The 7,764-nt window shown below is 26.6% G+C and overlaps 1 protein-coding gene across 1 annotated transcript in view; it reads right to left on the bottom strand.

Annotated features, from left to right (window-relative positions):
* Positions 1-3,503, bottom strand: part of LOC111629103 — an 83,892-nt gene extending 80,389 nt beyond the window's left edge. The window contains exon 1 of the mRNA XM_023372967.1: positions 3,422-3,503. The gene's annotated coding sequence lies outside the window, so the exon portion shown is untranslated. The remainder of the gene's footprint in view (positions 1-3,421) is intronic.
* Positions 3,504-7,764: the final 4,261 nt, after the last annotated feature.

Raw genomic sequence — 7,764 nt, 5'->3', positions numbered from 1 at the left:
ATTTTATATAAAAATTAATATTTATTATTTTAAAATGTTAAAGATTCAGTATTATAATTTAAAAATGAACACTTATTGTTGATAAGAATCAAATATTTTAAGAAAAAATAATACAGTAATTTAATATAAAATATTAACATATTTCTTATTTTTTTAAATTAAATTAATAAATATAAATTCTAGTTTATTCATATAAAATGCAGTCAAACCTCGATATAGCATTCTTCTGTTAGCGTTACCCTGGTAAAACACCAAATAATATTTGTTATGTGAATGCATGTAAATGAATCTTCCTCATAAAATATTATAGAACTCAGTATTTTATGAATTGCTAAATGCGCGAATTTGCAATTCAAATAGCATTTTTCTCATCAAATCACTTGATATAAAACTCCAAATTTCAAAGTTGTGTGTAGGCCTCATTGCTGTACGTAATTTTTTTTTCCTCTTAAAGTACTTCGGTTTAGTGCTACATTTGATTCAGTGCCAATTTTAAAGACAAATAAATGGCGGCACTAAACTAAAGTTTGATCATAAATTATAAAAAAAATAATAATAATTAGCGCTATTATTTGTTCGTTTTTAAAATTGGCAGTAAATGGAATGTACCGAAGTACAGTAGAGCGTCGATTATCCGAATCAATTGGGACTGGGTTTGTTTGGAAAATCGATATTTCGGATAACCGATTATGTAGGAAAAAATATATTAATTTATCTCGTCTTGACATTTTTCTCCGTTGCGTGTCGCTTCGCGTCGAATTTTCGTCGATGTTAAGCCTAACGAAGACTATTGTATCGTTAAAAATTATTTTTTTTATATTGTACGAACAAAATAAATATATTGAAAAATATAAAAACAATAAAAAATTATACTTCAGAAGTTAATTTAGTATCAAAAACGTAAAATATTTGAGTAGCCCAAGACATAACCAAAGATTGCAGCGCCACAGCAGTGGCGAAAATTTAAATTTGCCGACAGGAATTCTTTCGGATGATTGACGTTTCGGATGATTGACTTTCGGATAATCGACTCTACTGTACTTCAAAAAATAAAAATGTATAGTAATCGAGTCTATATACAACTTGGTGCTTAGGTGTGTCAAAGTCACGTGATTTGATGATAATGTTTGCCATGCGAATTAATATATTTAGTAATTCAGAAATATTGAAGAGTTTGTGAGATAGATCATTTATATTACAAATACTCTTTGATGGTGGTGCTAATTAAGATGGTGCTATATCGAGGTCTGACTGTACATACAAGTAATTTGTAAAATATGCAAATTTTATATTACTTTTTCAATGTTATATTTACATTCTTACATAATAAAAATTTAAACATAATATTTTTATTATACTTTATACAGATTTATTACTGTCAAATGTAGTGACAGCTATATAAAGATATTAAAAAATATACAGATTTTCATATTCGTAAAGTTTAGTATTCATATTTTTTACGTATATATGCTTAATATCATGTAAACTTTGTACAATTATTATATGTTTTTACAATTTCTCATTATGTGTATGTATGATTTTATTGCGTATAGTCATGTAAAATAATTATGCAAAGTTATATCTGGAAAACTGTACTTTATGTGCATCATCCACTCTATATGAATAGAGAAATTCTAGAACAAATTAAACGCATTATAAAATTCATAGAAACAATTTTTCTAGACAGATTTCATAAATAACAATATATAAAATTAAATAAGATTTTTAGATAATTCACATAATATTTTAGTAAATTTTTGATTATAAAGATCTCTCGTTAAAGAAATTTTTCTAAAGTTTTTAAACAAAGGACAGAGAAGCAACTCTCGTACTTTTTGTCTCTGAAACGACTTGTTATTTCTCAAAAAATCCATACAGAGAATTGAATATATAAGATCAATAAAGATCTATAATTATAGGTCTTTTTTGCTTTACTGCATTTCAATGAATAAATTATCGAATCTATTTTATGAACATGGAGCATAAACGATTTCAATGCAGAAGATAAAAATGAATAAAACATGTAAAAAGACATAGAAAATAAGAACATAGATTTACAAGTGAAAGCAATAACAAAAAAATGGAAAGATTAGAATAAGATGCAAAGGTACAATTGAAGAAGAGGTGAAGGTTACAATAGAACATCTAATATTCACAGAGAAGAAAAGAGATTGCAATAATTGATTAAAATCAAAACCTTAATTTGTAAGCTCGTTTTCTCACCCTATATTTCTCAGCAGTTTCGGGTCAGGGTTTTCCATTATATTTGTCTACAGCTGTTTACTACATGTCCCTACACTCATATCTATTCCCTTCAAAAATTTCTAGCCATAACCTTCGTATTTCTCTTAAGCTGAGCCAATTGGCTTTAAGTTCTTCTATCAATCAGTGTAATTTGTTAATTGTTTGTCAACATGTTCAAGTCATCATTTATATATACTGTGTAGTAACTTGTAAATCTGTCTTTCATTGTAATCTATATTAGTACTGTCGTTTCAGTCACAAAGAACTATGAACTTTGTCTATACCTCTTCTTCGATTTCTTGTATTTAGTATTCACATTACATGCTTAAAAATTTAATATTGTTCGTAAAATATCTTTTCTTATATACTATTCTACTCGATTATTCAAATAGAACGGCATATAAGAATCTAGCCATTGAGAATTCTATTCATTGCACTTTCCTCAACCATTCCATTTGACCCTACACAACTAAATTTTAAATTTTGTCAATTTCTTATTTCCTTTTTATATGATTAAAGTCGCAATACAATATTTCTTTTATTCAGATCCATAATATTTTATTTAAAATGTTTTGGGATAATTTTATTGATGAATTATAAAATAAGATATAGTCTGTCCACGTGAATAAGATATCTTACTGTATGGCTCTCATGTGATCGAAGGATATATCTATTATTATTTTAGGGAGGGAAACTTATTCTTAAGCTCTGAAATCTAGAAAGGTTTTCTTAAATTGGAAGGTTTACAAACGTGTACATTTTTATAGCATTATCAATATAATAATTTAGTTTATACGTGACAAAATTATTCATTAACATTCAATTCTGACGATAAGTTATCATCTAAATAACGGATTTGTTTATTTAATTTTAATTTATTTATTTGTTCTTTCTACTCTGTGGACTACCATGGCTTTTTAATCATGGTCTAGGCTCACAATGGGGTGGCCGGATGATAAAAGACGAAGACCGACAGCCTACCCTCGAAAAATTCTTGGGATTTTCGGATCGCCAGGACTCGAGCCCGGTTCCCCTCGATTATCCGGCTTTCGCGTTTGTTTATTTCTAGTTAACCAAAATTTAAATTATAATATTGAATTGATAATAAATTTAATCGGAATGAAATAATTATATAGTATCAAACTGTACCTCCATTTTATATATCGAACATCCTTACTTGTGACAATGAGTTCGTCCTATTTGATGTCATCGTATGGCGTTGGAGGGTCTTCTTCACGTAGCCAGACTAATATTTTTCTTACATTTCGTTAGTTCTATTTGCAACTGAAACAATACAAATTTAATAATATTTTTTNATGCAAATAACAAAACGCATAAGCTTGCAGTTCGTAAACTAGAATCTGTGCTTTGTATTTTATTATTAATAACATCAACTACATATATGTGAGTGTGCGTGTGTTTTGTATTTTTGTAAATAGTTAATATTCAAAGCATAAATTTTAGTTTACAAACTGCACGTTTATCCAAAATTATAAGTTTTGGTGCATGCATGGCAATCAAACTCACTGAGAAACCGAATCAGTAGCCACTGTTGTTTCGTTTATATATTCATAAACAGATCATGGGTCTAGTTTATCATTGAAGAATTAAACACTCTATTCTTTACTTATTTCTTTAATTTTCTATTGTTTTTAAGAAAATGAGAGAATTCCTTGCTTAAGAAGATCTCTTGATAGCCCTTTATAGAAACTCATTATACTACATAAATCTTTTTTTAAAATTCTTTTTCCTGTAATTAGTTATCGATTAGACTAGTGGTTTTTAATCGTTTACGCTGTCTGAATCCTTTTATTTTTTTTAAAACGAGCTTTGGAACTCTTTAAAATATTTATTAAGTGTTTTTTTATTTATTTAAAGGGTCGTGGGTCATCTGATTTTCTCAAGTGATCTTAGCTTAACTTCAGATATAGCTAAAGCGATTAAGAGAGGAAATTCATCTGTGTCAGTTCATCATTATAAAGACATTTAAGTCTAGGGTTAGAAATTTACAACTGGAAAAAAAAACATTTAATTGTACGTTAAAATTCTATATTGATACATTTTCGTGAGAATTAAGTCTCTTTTTTAAGACTCCGTTCTCAATATAAAAAAAGAAAAAATAATATACATAAAAAGTTCAATAAAAAAATTAAATTTTATTCTACAAGTAGATGACATATTAATATAAACATAAACTAAAAAGACAGGTTGGATAATATTAAACCTAAGCTTGGAGCAATAAAATAAATACTGTGATACTAAAAAAATAAAAAAGTAGATATAAAACTGATAATGAGTTTTGAGGTTGGGTAAGGCAAATAATGATAATTTTCAAGATATATTTTATTATAAACGCTATAACTTATCTCTTTGGCTAATTAAATGTGTGTGTTTGCACCTGCAATGCAGTCTCGCCCCTCTCAGGATTGCCTGAAGGTTAATAACAACTAATTATATCAAATAATATTATATTTTCCATATTAATTTGAAAAAAATCTCCATTTAATGTAATTAGATATTCAAAATAAAATTGGGACTTATTATAATTTATGAAATAAGAAAGATGTAAAGCATTTAATTTATACTTCATTTAAACAACCAGTTTTCTTTGATCTTGAATTTATAATGAGTAAAAATGGGTAGAGAAGTAAAGAGTAGAAAAAAAACCAGTTATTTTGATTTGCAATCGATTAAACTCTAGTCGAAAATTACTACATCAAAGAATCGCAAAATGTGAAAATTGAATTATTATCTCTGGTTCGGTTGGTGTTGATTTCTTAATCAAATTTAAAGTGTCGTAATACAAAATTTAATAAATTTGCCGTTGATAGTACTGAAATTCTCTTATTACTATTATAGATAAATTAATTACTGGAAGCCCAAATGTCAGTTAACCGAGATATATTCTATTTTTGAAAACGGTTGAAACTGCTTTAGAACAGCTAAATGTTATTATGTATGATTCACTGGAAGCAACTAATCACATGCAATCGTTCGAAACTAGTTTTAACTGTTTATACAGTAATATTATATCTCGGTTAACTGACTTTTNATTTAATATTGTTCGTAAAATATCTTTTCTTATATACTATTCTACTCGATTATTCAAATAGAACGGCATATAAGAATCTAGCCATTGAGAATTCTATTCATTGCACTTTCCTCAACCATTCCATTTGACCCTACACAACTAAATTTTAAATTTTGTCAATTTCTTATTTCCTTTTTATATGATTAAAGTCGCAATACAATATTTCTTTTATTCAGATCCATAATATTTTATTTAAAATGTTTTGGGATAATTTTATTGATGAATTATAAAATAAGATATAGTCTGTCCACGTGAATAAGATATCTTACTGTATGGCTCTCATGTGATCGAAGGATATATCTATTATTATTTTAGGGAGGGAAACTTATTCTTAAGCTCTGAAATCTAGAAAGGTTTTCTTAAATTGGAAGGTTTACAAACGTGTACATTTTTATAGCATTATCAATATAATAATTTAGTTTATACGTGACAAAATTATTCATTAACATTCAATTCTGACGATAAGTTATCATCTAAATAACGGATTTGTTTATTTAATTTTAATTTATTTATTTGTTCTTTCCACTCTGTGGACTACCATGGCTTTTTAATCATGGTCTAGGCTCACAATGGGGTGGCCGGATGATAAAAGACGAAGATCGACAGCCTACCCTCGAAAAATTCTTGGGATTTTCGGATCGCCAGGACTCGAGCCCGGTTCCCCTCGATTATCCGGCTTTCGCGTTTGTTTATTTCTAGTTAACCAAAATTTAAATTATAATATTGAATTGATAATAAATTTAATCGGAATGAAATAATTATATAGTATCAAACTGTACCTCCATTTTATATATCGAACATCCTTACTTGTGACAATGAGTTCGTCCTATTTGATGTCATCGTATGGCGTTGGAGGGTCTTCTTCACGTAGCCAGACTAATATTTTTCTTACATTTCGTTAGTTCTATTTGCAACTGAAACAATACAAATTTAATAATATTTTTTATTTATAATTAATTAAATAAATTTAATTTAAATTAAATCTCTATAATTTTGCAGCGCATTTATTTGGGTGTAGTACAGAATTTTATGATAATATTTTCAGTTTTAACTCTATTTAAATTTATATATTTAAAAATACTTTAATTGGCCATTAGTTTTTAGATGTTAGCAATAAACTAGAAATAATTTAGATAAATTATTTTTACCTCTAGGGACATTTTACTTGGCATACAAAGTGGTGATTTGAAAGACAACTTAAAGTTTTATATTAATATTTATGACATAAGTTTTTCAAATAACGTCAAAATTTCGTCATATTTTATTGCTCTGACGATAAAAAACGAATTATAGTAAAGCTTATTAAACATAAAAAATTTCGTTACTTATCACTACCAACGATTCTGCTAGCTATAATTGAGAGAAACGTGAATTTAAATTAAATTGGCGTGCAATTTTTATTAAATAATATATTACTTTAAATTAAAACATTATAATTATTAAAAGTAGAATTAATTAAAAGTGCTTTATAAAATATTACTATTGCTAAATATTGGAAAATGAATAACAAATTAAACTTAATATGTTAATAAATAATTGATTATGAGATTAAATAATAAAAATAAATAAATATTTTTGTAAAATTCTTACATGAAGTAAAGTTAGACGTGGACTTTGCACAAATTGGTACCAATGTCAACATAAAATTGTGAAAAAAAAGTTGTCATTGAAATCTGCCTATTGATAATTACGTCAGTGAGATTGCATAAATTACACAAAATTTAAGAGAATTCTAGAAAAAAAAAAAATATATATATATATAAAATTAGCTTAATAACTTATAAATTATTTATTTTTTTAATTAAATTTTTTTTAAAAAGGTACCATTTTGGCATTGATAATTTGAAATTCGCATTTCTTTTATAATATTTTTGTAAATAGCTTTCTCATTCATTTAATCTGTCCGTCACAAGATTCCTTTTATATAATAAATAAGCCAAAGAACTGAGATTTCATATGAAATCCCTAATGTAAGGTGCTAGCAACACTCCGTTATAGACGTTTAAAAAGAAAAAGAAAATTATGTCATTTATGAAGTCATAAAAGCAAGCCATAACGCTACGACACTATTTCCTGACACATAATACTTTACATTTATATATATAAAGTACAGTCACAGTTTAAAAAGTCATTACCTTGACTTGATGAGGATTGAGAGATATTTTTACATTGCTAAGAGTGCGAATTTTATTAATTATTTAAAAAAATTAAAAATTTTAATTGTTCATTAATGCCACACTTTTATAATAAAGTATTTATCAAATAACACAAAATAAAAAAGAAAATCTCCATTTAATGTAATTAGATATTCAAAATAAAATTGGGACTTATTATAATTTATGAAATAAGAAAGATGTAAAGCATTTAATTTATACTTCATTTAAACAACCAGTTTTCTTTGATCTTGAATTTATAATGAGTAAAAATGG

This window comes from Centruroides sculpturatus, unplaced genomic scaffold (assembly GCF_000671375.1).
Source record: "Centruroides sculpturatus isolate CEXI.00-Female unplaced genomic scaffold, Cexi_2.0 scaffold422, whole genome shotgun sequence".
NCBI lineage: Eukaryota > Metazoa > Arthropoda > Arachnida > Scorpiones > Buthidae > Centruroides > Centruroides sculpturatus.
Note: the sequence above shows the minus strand (reverse complement) of the source record. Positions and strands in the feature narration are given on the sequence as shown.